The sequence below is a fragment of the Ailuropoda melanoleuca genome, chromosome 19 (assembly GCF_002007445.2).
Source record: "Ailuropoda melanoleuca isolate Jingjing chromosome 19, ASM200744v2, whole genome shotgun sequence".
Lineage (NCBI taxonomy): Eukaryota > Metazoa > Chordata > Mammalia > Carnivora > Ursidae > Ailuropoda > Ailuropoda melanoleuca.
Genome location: NC_048236.1, coordinates 23,676,282 through 23,694,677, shown reverse-complemented (window position 1 = coordinate 23,694,677; position 18,396 = coordinate 23,676,282). Strand labels below are relative to the sequence as shown.

Sequence of the window (18,396 nt, the reverse complement as noted above, 5' to 3'; positions counted from 1 at the left end):
ATGTTAGTCACCATACAGTACATCCCCGGTTTCCGATGTAAAGTTCGATGATTCATTAGTTGCGTATAACACCCAGTGCACCATGCAATACGTGCCCTCCTTACTACCCATCACCAGTCTATCCCATTCCCCCACCCCTCTCCCCGCTGAGGCCCTCAGTTTGTTTCTGATAACATCAAAAGTATGCTGTTTATATTCGGAATAAGATCTGGGTGCAATTTTTTTATTTCACAAAAATATCCAACTTCTAAAATTTACAATGTTACATATCTACAACTACATAGACAAAGTTATTGTTCACTTAAGTGGGATAAATTAATATTTAGCATAAATCAGAAACTCTATTGCTAATTGCTTTCATGTGGTTTTCCCTCTTTACAAATTTTTTCCTCTTAACAAAATTTTTTAAAATTTTATGTTCAAATCAGCATAGTAAAATATGTATGATTAGAACATGAAATTCCTGAAATGGGCCACAGTAGGTCAGTTACTGAGACTAAAACTTTGTTAACTGTGTGCTAGATAAATGTAATATGACTGTTGATGTAAAGTTTATAACATAAAACAAAAAACAGCACCACACTGAGTAATCATCATAACTATTGTATATTTAGTTTTTATTTGTGATTTGCAAAAATAAAAATGGGTACATCCCTAAAAGGGAAAATGCTATAGGAAGTGTAAAAGGTCTAAAAGTAGCAGTGGTGACTCATTTAAATGATATTGATTTTTCCTGACCATTAAGCTCTGATTTGAACCTGAACTCCGTTTTGTAGTGATGCTATCCATATTATTACACGTGTGTGAAATCTTTCCTCTAGTAAAGAATAACTAAAACCAGAGGACAATGGGAGCAAAGGAAACTGATTAAGAATATAGTCCTGCATGGAAATTAGTAGCTATACCTGTGAAACATGTCCTCACCCAAACAGATGCTATCAGAATTGCCTTGTGTTCTTTAGCTAAAAGTGTAGCTAACTATTACGGTTGCGGGGGAGGAATCTTTCTTGAGTCTTTCTTGAGTGGTGTCAGTTGGTGGTGGCTTAAAAATAATAATGTAAAGATGCCAGTTGTTTTTCTGTATCAGAAGTATAACTGGAAGTTATTTCTCTTAATTTTTTAAATGACTTACTGAATTCTTAAAGGTGGTTCTTAGTGAACTGTCTCAGCAGTATCACTACAAGAATGAATAAGACTTTCTCTGTATGGTAATATATCAGAATAACTATTCTAAATAGATATAAAATATATGGTTGATAGTATATACTGTAGTTGTTTGTGTGCACAAACTAAGCTATTAAATCATTTAAGAGATTGGGGTTTTTATGATTTTTGTTTTTCCCCTTCATTTTTACTCCTCTTAATGGCAAAAAGCCAGTAAATAAAATTTAAGAAAAATTTCATTCTCCAAATGTGCTTATTATTAGAAATAATAGTCAGTGAATTAAGTATTCTTAACAGGCTTCTTCAGTTGTTATGCACAGACAAGTATCTCTCACTAATACACACTCTTTAAATCTTCAGTGTGAAGGTGGTAGGCAAGTTAATGTTGCCAAGTGATACTTAATCTGCCTTTCCTAATTTGTATATCTAATTATTATATAAACTTAATGATGCAGTACTTTGAGGGTAGAGGCTTTTTAATGCAAATTAAAACAAAGTAGATTGGGGATTCATTCAGCATAACCACTAAATGTGAACGTACTGTCCCCAAAGGCTCCAGTGCCCTGCATGGTTAGAGAAATTAATGAATGAACTCCTCCAGGCACCTTAACAACTGAGTAAAATCAGAATCTCTCCACAGCTCTCATTTCAAAAATGACACCAGGAGATCTCACATATGAGATACCTTACTGGAAAGAGTGTTGGAAAATATGAAATGTTATGCAATGAGGTAATATAATATAAGCTTGTTATTCTCAATGTGCTTCCACGCAGAGACTGAACTACCGTTTCTGTATTTTGAATTTTGGTGTTTTTCAGTTCAAGAGTTAAACTCTTGAAAAGAATAAATGTTTATTATACCAGTGAAGGAAAATATATGTAAATAAATGTCTCATGCCATTAAAGAGTAGCATTTGCAGTGAAGATTTCCACAGCAGAAATATATTTATTTGCAAGATGTATGATGTTAACGAATAGAAACCGTTGTCCTGTTTAAATAATTTATTTGCACTGGGTGTTAAGTATGTTGAAATGAGTGAGAGAATTGGTAAAATTTGCAAATTCAGATATTCAGCTGTGAGTATTGATGTTTAAATCTTTTAAGTGCATATTAAGGAAATTATTTTGTTCAGTTCCTTTTTAATTATTGTGTTAGATTAAAATTATTTTTGGAATTATAATCTTTCAACTCTGGAATGCCCATCTGGAGAATTTGATTTTGAAACATTTATTCTTTTTCATATACTTTCAGTAGCTTTCATGGCCATATCAGATACATAGCTTTCTTTTTCTAATTTTCATTCTACTCTCTTACTGCAGTAAATCTGTATTTTGCTTAAAATAAGTTCTGACAGTCAGACATTGAATAAGAAATTAAGAAATTTGTTCACTGTTTGTTCATGGGAAGAATGATGTTCAGCTGTATCATGAACCAGCCGTCTAACCTTTCTACACTTTAGCTTTAGTGTTTGGGCTGATTGTCTCGATTTCTTGTAACTTGTTCCTAAATCTCTGAGTAGTTAAAATAAATTATCATGAATTATTAGAAATTCCAAAAATGTAAGGCTGATTTAATAGCATAAATTCAATTTGTCCAAGTGCAATTAACTGAAATATAATTTTTTTGTATAGAAAAGAATCTACTCAGGTTGTTGGTACAAATTCAGTGTGTGTGATATGCTAATACCTAATTAAAACCAGCTTTAAAAATGCTTTCAGTTTCCCACCTGAGATAACCCTAGGACTAGTATTAGGAGAAGTTATGGTTATGTTTAGGGTTAGAAAACAAGCTCCCAGGGGCTGATGAGCAGTCCTATCCTCTAAATCTTGGATGTGGTACCTCACTTTTCCTGAAGGAAATATAAAAATCCTAGGGGTGACTGATACCTAGCACTACTAATTATTTTTAAGTTAGGAGAGAATAGGGGAATACCTGTGAAGGCAGAAAGATTGTTTTCTTATGAAGAATGATTAATCTGTATCTTAAATTGAACTAGTACATGAGGGCCGCAGTGCATAGATGCTCTACTGCCCCTCTTTTACATCCTCTTCTGAAAGAGGTCTTTACGATTCGGCTCATGGCCCATCTTCTGCTGTCCTGGGCTTTTTAAGCTGAAGCCGCATTGGCTTTCAGGTCTGCAAACAACCTTCCAAGCCTTTGCCTTAGCTCTTCCCTCTGCATAGATGGAATACTCTTATCTTACCCACCTCTACCCCGAAACACATACAGCCATGCACACATAGACGCATGGACACTCATACCTTAGGTATCATACTTCATGTCATTTCTTCAGAGGAAGTCTTATTCCTTTTCCTTCAGGCTGTGGGCTCCTTTGTCCTGAGATAGGAATCACAAGAAGCAGTTCATCATGTGAACAGGAGCAGAGGTTGGATCAGGCAAAAATTATAAAGTATTCTGGTTCAGAGTGAGTAAGATAAGGTCAGAGAAGTAAACAAGGGATAGGCATTTGTAGGGCTTTATAGGTCACAGTGATGAGTTTGAATTTTACTGATAAACATCAAATTTTAGTACTTGTTATTGTGAAACGTTCTTTGAATTTTGGATTCTGTTTAATTAAATGATAGGACCTCAGTCATAGTGACTGACCCTACCAGAATGTGGCTAGTATTTTTTTAAAGATGAATAATAGCTTGCTTCAATAAATATTGAATGCCTACTTGAATAATAAATGCTAGGGGCTAAAGGATACAAAGTTGAAAAAGACTTGATCCCTGTGATTGCTAATAAGGGTGGGATGAGATAATGTCATGTGGACCAGAAACCCAGGATTACTGAAATTCTACCTGAGATTAGCCACCCCTTCCTGAAAAGATTTCACAGGAAATACATGCTAAGGAAAGAAAAAGCAAACAGTAATATCACTAAGTAGAGCGTCCTCTTCAGCCCCAATAGGGAATACTAATGAAGCAGTCCACACTAGGGAATCTTTTATTTCACACTCCTTTAGCCTAGAGCCCCCATATTGGGCAGTTCTATTTACGAGATCTTGAAGAAGAGAGAGAGATATCTGAGAAGGTGAAAGAGAAAAACAGCGACCTATCCCAGAGCATACCTTAACACTTACTATTGGTAGGAAGAACAGCTACAAGAAAGTTTGTCCAAATGGGATAAAGACTATGCCTATGCCTTCATGAACCTTCAGCTGAGCCCCCAAAAATGTCTGCAACATTCCCCGCTATAGCAACAGTCCTCCTCTTTGGGTATGTATCTGAGGCGGGAGCAGGGGAGGAAGAGGGAAGGGGGCATGAAAGGGTGCTAGTATGTACCCATACTCTCCCCAGATGCCAATAGTTGCTCTCAAGCAAATTTTTGTTTAGGTGGAGTTGGTGAAATACATGTGAAATAAGTAATAGCAGTGCATCGTGTCCTCCGTAGTAGTAATAACAGTGAAGTACTGGCTGATGTTTATTGAGGGTGTGCTATTAGAAGGCATTGGTCTAGACGCTTTGTATTAACTCACAGTTTAATCCTCAGAATAGCCCTGTGAAGCGGGTGCTATCATAATTTTACAGATAAAAAAAACTGAAGCACAGAAAGGCTAAGTGACTGGCTCAAGGTCACTCAGTAAATGGCAGAGAACCTAAAATAAGAAATAAGAGATGCTACAGGACTGAGGAAAGCATTCGATCTATACTTTCCTCCAGTTGAAGACGTGAAGTATGGGGTGCATTTGGAGAGAAATGTTTGAGTGCAGGGTGTGGTGTACATGACAGAAAGATGCCTGGACTGGCCAGATTGTTGCCCATTTGGCCCCTTAGCAGATCATAGGGAACCTGGAAGCCATGCAGTCAGAAATTGTGCTGGAATATTATGGAGGTTTGAAATATGTGGCACAAAAATATCTCTTTAAGCTTATGGCAAGCTACGCTTTTAAATAGTGTTGAATTATAGGATAAAGTTATTATGCAGAAATGTTTTGTTTCCCTTGAAAGCTAGAAAACAAGGAATGGCTCTCCCTGCATCTGTAAATAGGCTGCTGTTTTTCTTTCTTTTTGTAGTTGTAAAGAATCATTCATGCCAGCGTAGTTAATGAGCTTCCGCAGCTGTTAAATGAAATTATATATTCTGTTCAACTAGGGCCTTCTAATGCTGCCATTGTCTCCTGGCCGTCTTGGTGTCTTCTCTAGCACCAGGATACTTCTAAATCACAATGATGTGAGTTGTTCTTAGTCCAGGAGATTCTGAAGTCTGGGTCAGAGAAGCCTGCAGAAAGAGAGGCTATTTTAGCAAAGGTAGCCATAATAGGATGTTATTTTTCTGTATCACAGCTGCCCTCTTCAGCAAGCACTGTGAGGATTGCTAGAGGGGAACTATTCACAATTGTCTGAAAAGATTTTTAAAGCAAAATTATTATCCATCGAATTATACACAGACACTAACTTTCAATCTTCCAAGTAGGGCACTTAACCAGCTACATAGACAGCTGTGGCTGAGGGACTCGACTCCGACTTGCTTCTCTTCCTTCATGATGGTTCTTTGTTCCACACCTGTCAGAACTGGATCTCCCTGGCCAGGTCTTTTAGTATACGTTTGAAGATTTTCCAATCTTCCAGTCTGTTATTGCTCTAAATTCAGACTTTCACATCTAGTCTTCCTCAACTGTTTCTCTGAAATGCTTACTTTCCTTTTGTGCCCTCAAAAAAAAAGTCACTTCCCCATGTGCTACCATGAAGTCATTTCTCATTCTGGTGCCACCAGGCTCCACTCTGAGTCTCTGATATGCAGGCTGCGGACCTCTCCTGCACCATGCTGGGTGGGAATCTGCCCCCTGCTGTGGTAGTGGGACTGGTTACGCCAGACACTTTGTGGTGGAAAGGAAGTAACTCAAGATTGGGACTAACTCTGCAAGTCTCTGTCATTGCATGGGAGTTACAAAACTCTGTTATTTCTTCATATAAGCCCCTTTTTCCAGACACCTAATTCTCTTTCCTCCTCCATTGAAAGAATATTTAAATTTCTTTCCACAAACATTTCTACCATATATTTACCATAGGAAAAAATTATTTGCTAGGCCATATTTGATTATCTGCTACATGAAAAACCAAGTCTGTGGCTTCCGGGTTACCAAGAGTTAATCTTGGTGAAGTATTAATTTAACCAGTTAAATGATAAATTTAAGAGTCAAACAGAAGAAAACCAGTGAATAAGCATAGGAATGAGTAGATATATGCAGACATGTGGCAGCTACGTATACTTTCCATTTCTTTGCATTCCTGACTCCCATATGTCCCTTCCATAGGTGGCCAGTTGTTATTTATACATTTGGGCTGTTTGCATAATGGGTGTCATTAATCTAATTGTGTTAGTCTGATCATCAGTTACATCTTTCTGTTGTTAATATTAGAGCAATATATACATTCTCTTATAAGTTCTTCACTTTTGCACCTCTTCACCTTTGAAGAGGAAATTAATTTCAACTGAAAGTGATGAGGAAGATACTTTTGAAGAGGAAAAACATTGCTTAATAAAGAAGAGAAAACCGTGAGAGCTTTTCATGTCTTGGTCTCTGTTTATATTACTAAGGAGATGTTAAAAATATAGTCTGGAGCCTATCATATATTGTTCCTAGAGCATGGCTATCTGCTGCCACGTAGGCCACTTCTGAGATATAGCTTAATAACACATTTCAAATAATCTGATGCCATCACTGCCAAATTAATCTCTGAACTAATGAGTGTCCTTTCTGGGCTTTACAGATCTGCTTAGAGATATGTAATAACAGCTTTAAATTCAAGGACGGCTGCAGTGATGGTATTTATGCAGCTTGGCTAGAAATACTTGCTCTCTCAACATGGTGGGTGTTTAAGATGAAGACTGTCCCTGGCATTGTGCGGCACAGTAGGAACGTTGGCCTGCTGACTAAACAAATATGATTGCCAAAGTGAATTATTAAATTCCAACTGTCCTCACTTGCTAGAGAATTTCACTCCTTTCTCTCCCACACAGCTTCCTACTTTTTATTAGATGAATAGTTTTCAGCCCTTGCAAATAATTGCTGTATTTTGCTAGTCATTACTACAGCAGTTTCCCACTGTTTATATTTTGAAACTAGCACTTGGAAGAGTCCCGTTGAAGCAGAACAAATAAATATGTGTGTGCATCTGTGCAAATATTTATCTAAAATTTCATTATTAAAAGTCTCAGTGAACTTTCAGTCTAACCGCTGTGCCTTGTATCACTTCTGAAACAATCGCATCATCAGGCTACTGTTACTTTACTAAACATGGGTGACTTCATTCCAGTGTTTCCTTTAGAGGACTATTTGGGAGACTCCCTTCCAATAGAGGAAGTGGTTTGATGAGGGCCAGTGTTCTCATTCCAGATCCTTCACATCTCTGAAAAGCTGCATCCTTTGTAGAAAATAGATCTGTATGTGTGCCAAAGTGTAACCCTGATGTTCATCAGGGGAGGGAGAGGAGGTCACATATTCCTTGTCTGTTTCAGCAGTAATCCTCCCATTTGGCAGGAGTTTGAGAGGAAGTATTTAACAATGGGATTTTATAAAATTCAATGTAGTAAAGAATGTTTTTATATTTGAATGGATCTAAGGAAGTTTTCTTTTTCTCCCCCCTGATAAGTGGAGGGTATTTAAGGGTAATGGTATCTGTGGATTTGTTGGGAGGATTTGGCTCTTTTATTGAACTTTGTGGAATAATTATTTTTCCATTTTATCATTTCCATGAAAGGTAATCCTCAGAATAAAAAGCTGTAGCCTCTTCATACTGATCTTAAATATTTTGCTTAAGGGGAATTAGTGAGGAAATAACAGTCTCTCAGGAAGGTTTAAAACTGTGATTTTATTCAGCAACCAGAGCTCTTTTAATGTCTCCAACCATGCCAGAAACTATGAAGTTAATTTCTTTTGCATACTCACCATAAGATGGGTATTTTAAAAAGCCTTAAACCCAAGTAGCTTTATGTTTAAAAAAATTTTTTTAAATGCACAAAGTAGAGGAAATGATGTTCTTGTCATCATCTCCTGTTTGCTTCCAACCATGTGAGATCTCCAAAGGCTAAAGACAAGTTTCCTAGGTCTAGGGTACCTATCAGATAGGGTCAAGTGGCTAGTTAGCAGTTACAATAGAAAGAGGTCTTCTGCTGAGGAACAAAGATAGATCCCTTTCCTCTAGGACCTACTAGGTTTACAAGTCTAGGATACAAAAATGGTTTAGGTCTTCTTTAGCCAGTAACCCATGCCACCATAACACAGAGCAATAGTTACGCAAAAGTGTTTAGTCAGTGTCTGCTAGCAAAAAAAAAAAAAAAAAAAAAAAAAAAAAAGGAGGGCAAAATAATCATTGATGCACCTTTCAATTTATCGGGCAGTCTGTTTAGACTTTGTTAATATCTAGTCTTTTTTTAAAAAGTAACTTAAGTAGATTTACTTGTTACAGTATCATCAGGGCATCATAAACTCTTCCTCTCATCAGGAACATTAAATCACTTCGGCCACATCCCTGTTAAATGGCAGCCCCATTAATTGATCATCCAGGTAATATTTTGTTATCTCCTCATCTCCAGCATCACATTTGCACATAAAAAATTCATCCATTCATTGGATAGGTGTTTATTGAGCCCTTCACACAGGGATATGGCAAAGAACAGTGCAGCCTCATCTCAAGGAGTTGGCAACTTAAAAGTTGATAAAAACATGAGAATCATTGATTGCATGAGAGAACCTATGGTAGAAGTCCTGTTGAGAGTTTTAGGAGAAGAGGTGTACAGAGAAGAACCAGGAAACAGTTCAAAAACTTTCTGAACATAGGGAGGGACAAGCAGACCCTGGGCAAGTGGATCAGTTGAGCAGATACACTGGAAAAATAAAGATCATGTCCAGAGGATGAAGGTGTGCAGAGCAGAGCCTTCTCAGGAAGAGCAGCTGGTGGATCATGCTGCCCAAGTAAGTGTGAGAGGAGGGCCATGAACATCACTGAGGAACATGACATTGAAAACTGAGCAGAGGAAGATGCCAGAAAAGGAGCCAGGAGAGGAGGAGGAAAATGAGGCTACAGGTATAAAGGGGACAGAGAATTCAAGGAAGAAGTCAACAATATCAACAGCTTCAGAGAGATGAAGGAGTTTTAGCCTTTGAACAGGAGAGTCCTCTTCCTGCGAATAAGAAACAATAGGTAGGCGTAGAACAGATTTGAGCTGGGACACAGTAATATACTTTAAGGCAGAATGTGCCACATGAAATAGGGAGTGAGTTAGGTGGGTCACCCCTGAGAGGGATGAAAATAGGGAAGAGGAGGAGGTTGGAGAAGCTGCTGTGAGCATAGAAAAGAAAGCTGTCTGTGTCTGTGGAAGCTATTCTGTGCTTCACTGAGAGCCAGCTGAGATGAGAGGCCATACATTTGGAGAGGCATGTATCCACTTGTTGGTATCACTTTTTTCCAGCCTGAAATTCAAAGTCCAGATATAGGCATGAAGGAGGAGGGTCTTGTGCACTGGAAGTCCCACCTGAGAAGGAAATATGCCCTGAGTTTGGTGTATAGTGCACCATCACTGTAAAGGGACCATGCAACTTTTGGCTATTTTGGTAAATCACATGTTAGACTTAGGTGGAAGTAGCTGTTTTTCCCCCATCCTCCTGTCAGCACCCAACATCTCTGGTTGTGCCACGACCTCAAGAGAGCTGAGAGCCCACGGATCTCGTGTGGCTCAATAGAGCTTGGAGTGGAATGTTTCATTCCTGTGACTTCTCATGCTTATTTCCCTCTTTTCTCAAGCATTGCGGATTGACCTGTGTACTTCAGTGCTTCACTGTGTGCAGTAGTACCTGATTTATTGACCCTATTCAGGAATGAGCTGATCCTCATAATTGAATTTTCTAGATAAGTGATTTATATCCCATTTAAAACTAAAACAACTAAACAAACAAAAAGATCATTTCTAAGATGTATTTCTATCAGTCTCTATACAGAGAGTACTGGACCTTATGTATAGCAGGTTCTTGATGACTTTGGGCCATGGTTATAAATATCAATTAATGGACTATGTATGCCTGTTGAGTATATTCAGGCCTCTGGGCTTTTTTTGTTTTCAGTTTTGGTTTTGGGTGTTTAGGAGTTTTGAGGGGCCATTTCTTTGATAATTAGTCTGTCATATCACATATCTTACATTGTTTTCTGATCGCTAATCTTCTGACTAGAATGTGCCTTAAAAGCAGGGATTTCATGCCTAATACTTCTCTATGCCACATAGCACCTAGGACAATGCAAATAGAAGCTCCGTAAATACTTGGTTGATTTCTAAAGATAGCACAGTCCTCTTAATGTTGGCTAAAATCACATTAGGCTTTTTGGGGGCAGTCATTAGTATTATTCAGGTTGGGCTTAATGTCAGTTAAAACTCATTCCTGTTTCACATGAATTGCACTTCTGCCCCAGTTGGTACTTGTTTGGCTCATCGTCTGAATTTAAAATCGGTATTTACATTTATCCATAAGAGATCCTAAGAGCTGCAGTTACATCACCTTCACTAAGTAAGAAATTTCTTAGAAATGCTACCTAATTGTTAGAATTGGCCCATTGCATTAATCTGTCAAAGTCCTTTTGGATCCTAACTTAGTTATCCAACAGAATTTTATGTCAGAAAGATTTTATTCTCTAGTTTAACTGAAGATAATTGATAAAGATCAAAATTGTTGCATAAGAAATGTCCAGGCAAGGACAGTGCCATAACCCTGGCACTCAATGCTCTCCTCCAGGTTGATCTAGAGATAGATCCAGTCCTCAGTTCCTCTGGGGCACAGTTGTTCAACAGTTGTGAATCTTCCTGATTATAGTAGGAGCCAGACTATATTTCTCCACAAGGACATGAGAGACTTGGTCAAACACACTTTGCCCAACACATTTTCTCCGTATGCCTCTTCGGTAATCCTATCAAAAGGAGAGGAAATAAAAACCAACAACCATATTGTACTAATAATACCTGCCCGCGTTCTCTCCCAGGTCCTTCTCAGAAAAGATAAAAGATTTTATTGGATCTCAGACAGAGGACTTCAGACGTTGGTTTATTCACTTAGTAAATATTTATTAAGGAGCTATTCTAAACTGGACCCTGTGCTAAGAGTTTAGGATACAGCTGTGAACAAGTCAGACATGGTCTCTGCCCGCCACAGAAATGTCTGTTATTGCCTGGCTGCTCTCAGAGAGGCTGAAGGGTGGGGCTTGAGTGTAACACAGCTGTTCTAAGTAGGAGACAGACCAAAGCTGGGACATAGCATGTGCAGAAGCTTTTCAGTTACTGAAATTTTAACAAAATATGGTGTCAAGGTCTAGAGAGATTGGGAAACTCGCTGAACTATGTAACAAATAAACCCTAAGAAGTTGAAATTTGGAGCAGCTTGTTTTCTAAAACGTTTGACGTTAATAGACTTCACTCCAGTAATTCAAGTGCATACTAGTGATAACTTTCACGCACACTGGTTAACATGCTATAAAAATGACACTGTCATCTGAAGTCAATGTCTTTGAACTTAGAACTGCCATGTAAGAATTTCAATTCTTTTGCCACAGGGGGAAAAAAGACCTAGCAGAACAATGAATCAATTTTTTACTACATTGCCTAAGTCTAATGTTCTTCAGAGAGTTTTCAGAGAACTGCTTACGCAACATCCATCTCTCCCACTGTTTCTCCAAAGGGCTGTATTAATCATTTTCTGAAAGTCCCTCTTTGTTTAGGTGTGGGTTATACCTGGACTGACTCTTATACAGAGTTCAAAGTTAATCATACCCCATGCACAGATCTCAAAAGGACCATAGGTGTAGGTGGAGAAACATAAGATAATTGGCCTAAGACCCCTTATTTTACCCTAGCTCAGTTCCTTTTCCCATTTGTCAGTGCAGCTTATTCCTGAGTCTAAAGTTTAGTAGCTTCACTAGAAAGGACTGCATAAAAGTAATGTCATTTTTCCTTTGGAACCTTTCAAGAGGCTCCTAGATGTCCAGCTTTCCTTCACCCCTTTAGAGATCCTATAGGCCAGGGTGTTTGTGCTCAAACTGAGAAGCTACTTGTGAGACAAAGGGGAAGGCGATGTTTTCTTTTCTCCCTATTGTTGTTTTCTTCCGCTCTTCCTTTATATATGATCCTAACAGTCTCTACTTCCCAGGCCTTTCAAATCCCTGTTTCTCTATATAGTAGCTTCTGGTACAAATGGGTGTAACACTCAGTTGTTACACATGAAATTCAATAGACATGTGACGCCAGATACACACACAACCCACTCCCTTGCTTCATTTAGTCTTGCTTCATTTAGTTTCAGTAAGAAAGGCCTTACCTGACCCCCCATTTAATAGCACTCCCTCCCAACTGATCACTTAACCAGTTGTACTTTCCTTTGAAGTGTTTATCACATCTGTCAGATTGTATGTTAATTTCTTAATTGATTTTGTCTCTTCACGGGTACCATGATATGAAGAACTCACTGCTAGCTTCATCCCTAGAGTCTAGAACAGTGCCTGGTGCATAGTAAACCCTTAAATTTGTTGAAAGGAAGAAGTCCCTATTAAATTTTAACAATTAAGAAACTTGAGGTTCATCTTAATGAGGAAGTCACTGTTATCATCATGTGTTTTAAAACTTACTGTATTGAAGTTAAAGCTTGCCCAAGGTCACACAAGTGGTACGTGGAACCAACGTCCAAATTCAGACGTGCTGACTGTATGTATTCATATGACGCTATAAAATGTCTCAAGTAAAGATAAATTAATTTTATAAATATTTATTGGTATGTCTTTATAGAGAAAGCATAGTGAACATAAAGGGCAGTACATTAAACTTTATCACAAGCAACTGCTTATCATATGTCAACTTCTTATCAGAATGAATAAGGCCAGGATATCAATTATAATTAATCTGAAGGTTGCACATCAATCAAGTGCTCCACTTTTTCTCCAGAAACTCTTAACGTGGAATATTTATGAAAAAGGAATGGCCAATTCAATTTTATTTTTCATTCCTTTTGTCTGATTCTAAGGTACTTTTTCATTCCATTTAACTCATGTTGCTTTATTTTCCTCCCCTTTGGAGAGAGGGGTGAGATAGTGGGGAAATACATCTTTCATGTTTATAAATTATTCTCCTTCCAAACCCACAGATGTCTCTTGCTTCCCTAGAGGCACTTGGGCACTGGTGGTTAAGCAACTAGATTTGGAGCCAGTCAAAAAAAATTTTTAAGCATCTGAACTTTTTCTTGCTTCCCTTGCAAACACCCCAGCCTTTAGATGAGTTGGAAAGGTTATGTATAGTTCTCAGATGAATTTTCAGATGATAGAGTTTCATTTTTTTTCAAAGACTTTCTTGCTGGGGAGGAGACAGAGTGGACTGGGTCAAAAGTTTTGATTTTGCAAAGGTAACAAGATTACATATTCCTTTATCATCAGATCTTTTTTTAACTAAATTTCAACTGATATACAAATTTATGTTAGTTTCAGGGGTACAAGATAGTGATACAATATTTTTATGCATTATGAAATGATCACCATGATAGGTCTCTTTACCATCTGTCACCATACAAAGTTATTATCGACTATATTCCCTGTATTGTACATTACATCCCCATAACTTTCATAAGACTTTTATCATAGTTTATTTTTTCATCTGAAATATACTTTTAATTTTAACATAGTGTAAAAAATGGATATCTGTGCTTAATCTGTCTGTATAAACACAATTAGAAAGACATAGAGATTAAGTACTCCCGTAACAAAGTCCTGAAGTATTTTACTACAGTTTGCTTTTAAAAATTCAGCACGTTTTCTTCTTTGCTTGAGTCTACTGGGTTCTGTTTTGTATCACAAGAAACATTCTGTCATGTCAATATACAATAGCAGCAAAAAACTGCACAAGAATACCACCCTCGGTGCTGCTGAAAAGAAATCACTTTCAAAAGTTTTCTTAAAATATATGGAGTCACCTATTCGGGTTTCACTAAATATAATCAGCCACCTGAGAACTTTTTTATATTTTTGCTACTATTTTAAAAGCACAGTCAATTGCTGTGTGGTGAGCAAACATCTTTTATTTGAACGACCTAAAAAGAACATTACATCATTTGTCTAAATTTCATCATTGTGAGGCTAGGTGCTCTCATGTCTTTCTTTGTCTTCTTAAAAATTGTTGAAGCATTGACAAAATAGTGACCAAAAAGTTCCCAAAGAAAAATGATTCATTCATAATCTTATTATCACACCCAAATGTTTTAGTTTTTGCCTATTAATGTACAGTGTCTCCCATTTAAAAAAAATTATTTAGATTCAATTTAGTTAACATATAATGTATTATTGGTTTCAGGGGTAGAAGTTAGTGATTCATCAGTTGCATAAAACAACCAGTGCTCACTATGTCAAATGCCCTCCTTAATTCCCATCACCCAGTAACCGCATCCCCTCACCCACCTCCCCTCCAGCAACCCTCAGTTTGTTTCCTATAGTTAAGAGTCTCTTATGGTTTGCTTCCTTCTTTGTTTTTATCTTTTTTTTCTTTCCCTTCCCCTATGTTCATCTGTTTTGTTTCTTAAATTCCACATGAGTGAAATCATAAGGTATTTGTCTCTCTCTGACTTATTCCACTTAGCATAATACCCTCTAGTTCCATCCATGTCATTGCAAATGGCAAGATTTCATTCTTCTTGACAGATGAGTAATATTCCATGATAGATAGATAGATAGATAGATAGATAGATAGATAGATTTGTTTTATGGTTGAGCACATAGTCTATTTTGAGAGAAGTAAACCTGAGTTTAGATCTTAACTCCTGTGTGATTTTGAGCAAGTTTAAGCCTCAATTTCCTCATCTGTGTGGGTTTATTTGCAACACTATGATAATTAGCATTTGGCATGGGGCTTGGAACATGAAAAGCACTCAAAAAATATTAGCTTTTATTATTAATGTCTGATCAGTCATAATAACCCAAAACTGTTAAGTGCTTTATTCAGGTAATTCAGTGGAATTAATTTTAATCAATGCATTTTCTTTTTCTGTTTGGGGAATTTATAATATTCAGTGTTAACAGTAATTGATGGCATTAGAGTCTCAAACATACTGTAAAAGATGTGTTCCCTGAAGCAAAGTGAAAGCATGCTCTCATCATCATGAAGTGCATCTAATGCCTCTGCCTATCCACATGGAGGGATTGTGCAGCAGTTAGTATAATGTAGTAAACATGAGGGTTGCCCATTATGACTTTATGACCTAAAAGGCAACAACCATGACAGAAATAGAGACAATTGGCTTTGTCTTTCATAAGTTGACAATGAATAAATCGTAACAGACTTCATTTAATAAGAAACAAACTATTATAATGGGAAATAAACGAAACAGATTAAAGTTTAAGCAGAAGGAAATATAGGAGCCATAGTGGACCACAGGACAAGCAGCAATCAAGAATTCAGGCATCCTGCTTTATAGTAGGAGTATGAGCTGTAACATCAGGCAGACCCAAATCTGAACTTCATCATTTACTAGCTCTGTGACTCTGGATAACCTATAACCTCACTGAATCTCAGAAGAAGAAGGAAAACATTTTCATTTAAGTACACCATTTGTTGCCCAGTAGGCACATGGTAAATACTTCTTTGCTTCTTATCTTCCTTTGCTATTCACAAAGGTAATTTGAAATACATCCCAACCAAAATATTTTTGAAAACTGTCAATGTCTCCTTCAAATTCTTCATCTAGCAGAATATAAGGGAACTGGAGTTATTAAATTTGGAAGCCCATTTAAGAGAAATGAAATTTTCTTCTTCTTTTCTAATATAGGCATTTCTAATATAAGCATATACATTTCCTTCCAAGCATGTCTTAACTGCATACCACAAATTTTAATGTTGTGTTTTCATTTTCATTCAGTTCAAAATACTTTATTTCCCTTGTAATTTCTTTTATGACTCATGAGTTATTGACATATATGTTATTTAATGTCCAAATATTGGGGGATTATATAGATATCTTTTTATTATTTTAACTTATTTGCAGTCAGAGAACATCTTCTGTATAAATTCATTCCTTTTAACTGTGTTGATATTTGTTTTGTGGTTCAACACATAGTCTATTTTGACTAATGTTCTGTGTGTACTTGAAGAAAGTATGTGTTCTGCTGTTGTTTGGTACAGTGCTCTATAAATACCAATGCAACCAATCTGTTTCAGAGTGTTGTATAGCTCTGTCATTACTGATTTTCTGCTTGTGTGTTCTATCCCTTACTGAAAGAAGCATATTTAAGTCATCAGCTTAACTATAATGGTAATTGTTTATTCCTCCTTTGAAGTCATAGTTTTTTTTGCTTCATGTATTTTTGAGCTTTATTGTTGGATACATATATACTTACAATTGTTATAAATCCCCACTGTATTGACTCTTTTATCAATATGAAATGTCTTTGGCTCTCATAATACTTCTTGAAGTCTATTTTACCTATTCCTGATACAGCCACTGAAGTTTACTTATGCATACTGTATATCTTCCCAAACTTTTACTTTCAACCTATTTGTTTTTTATATTTAAAGTGTATCTCTTACAGATAGCATATAGTTGAATCTGGATTTTTTGTAGTGTGGCCCAATAATGTACATCTTTTGATTAGAGTATTTAGTCCATTTATATTTAATGTAACTAGTGATATAGTTGAATTTAGGTCTGCACTTTCGCTATTTGTTTTCCATTTGTGGCATTTATTTCTTGTTCCTTTCCTGCCTTCTTTCATTTTAAACAAACATTTTCTAGTGTATCTTTTTAATTCTGTTGACTTTTCATAGTTATAGTTCTTTGCATTATTCTTCTAATTGTTACTGTAGGGATTACAATATGCTTCTTTATCATGATCAACTTAAAATTATTATTGAATTAAGATACATATATATACATACATATATATATATGATGTAACTGTACAGTTTCATTTACCTCCCCTCCATCCTTTGTGCTATTATTGCCATATATATTACATCTATATATTTTGAAACCCAAAATATAGTGTTATATATTTTGCTTTAGCATCCCTATATCTTCAAGGAATTAAGGGATGAAAAGAATAAAAGTGATGTTAAAATCCCTGGGTAGTTATTAAAATTAATTGTGTCTCTAAAATCTTATAACTCATAATTTTATCAGTTATGAGAATTTCTGTTATTTTTTGTTACTTTAAGAAGTATACCAAATGTCCAGTAAAGAAGAAGAAAAGTTCTGAGCAGTCAACTAGACTCACTTGTTCTCTAATAAAATCTTAGTCAAATGATGCATCATTATTATCATGGACTTACTTCAGTTTTGCCTCCCAAAAGGCAAAACTGAAAATATGAAATCCTTGACCTCCAAAGATCTACTTACTGCATTTTAAATCATTTAGCATTCATTGTCACTAATTATAAGCTTTTTAAAACGAAGGCTTGTAGTGATCCATTTATTTAGAATTTACTAACTAGTTTAGTAACTATGATAATATAAATTAACGACATGGAAAGCCTTGTGGATAGTATTTGTTTGCTTGTAGTGTACATTTCTTTCCTGCTGAATAGAGGAATGACCAACATTGCTTTAGGTTACAGTGACACCTGGTGGTACTGGTTTTTTTTTTTTTTTTTAGACTATTTTCTGATTTGATCTGTTTTGTCTGGAACTTTTTTAAAATAAACGTTTTATCAGTTAGGATGTGCCTTAAGAAGCCTCTCCCTTCCCGGCCCTACATTGTTTTATGTGGCAGGGATACTTGAGCCAGAAGCCCTACTGACAAAAGCAGCCAGTATCCCTTATATTTCTACCTTGGGCTGAAGAAAGAGATCCATGCCCCTATACAGGAGATACATCTGTATTATTTTATCATTTTATAGATGGCAAAACTGAGGCTCAGAGAGTTTTAGAGAGTACCCAAAGTCACAGTTAACCAATTTGATTAAATATCTAAAGAGGCCAGAACTCCAATTGAACCCTATGTCTAATTTTGTTAGAGAATTTTAATTTAAAATTAAATCTGTATATATACAGATTTATAGAGATATATACAGATGTAATTTCATATATATATGTATAATATATATCATTTAGATAGAAGTGTGAGTACATTCTTTTAAAAAAATTAATTTGATGCCAATAAAGTTGAAATTTTCTTTGATACCCAGCCCTAGTTCCCTCCTCCTTTCCCCAGAGGTCACTACTGCTATTTTGTGTGTAGCTTTCCAGAAACAGCCCCCCACACACACATACATGCATG

General features: G+C 36.4%; 1 protein-coding gene and 1 long non-coding RNA gene across 2 annotated transcripts in view; one reads left to right on the top strand and one right to left on the bottom strand.

Annotated features, from left to right (window-relative positions):
- LOC109491336 (putative uncharacterized protein encoded by LINC00472) overlaps nt 1-18,396 on the top strand; it is a 99,128-nt gene that overhangs the window by 18,933 nt on the left and 61,799 nt on the right. The gene's annotated exons all lie outside the window — the stretch shown is intronic.
- The window catches only part of LOC117797145, a 75,415-nt gene continuing 62,315 nt past the window's right edge, over nt 5,297-18,396 (bottom strand). Inside the window, exon 3 of the long non-coding RNA XR_004622031.1 lies at nt 5,297-5,389. This is a non-coding gene — a long non-coding RNA (uncharacterized LOC117797145). The remainder of the gene's footprint in view (nt 5,390-18,396) is intronic.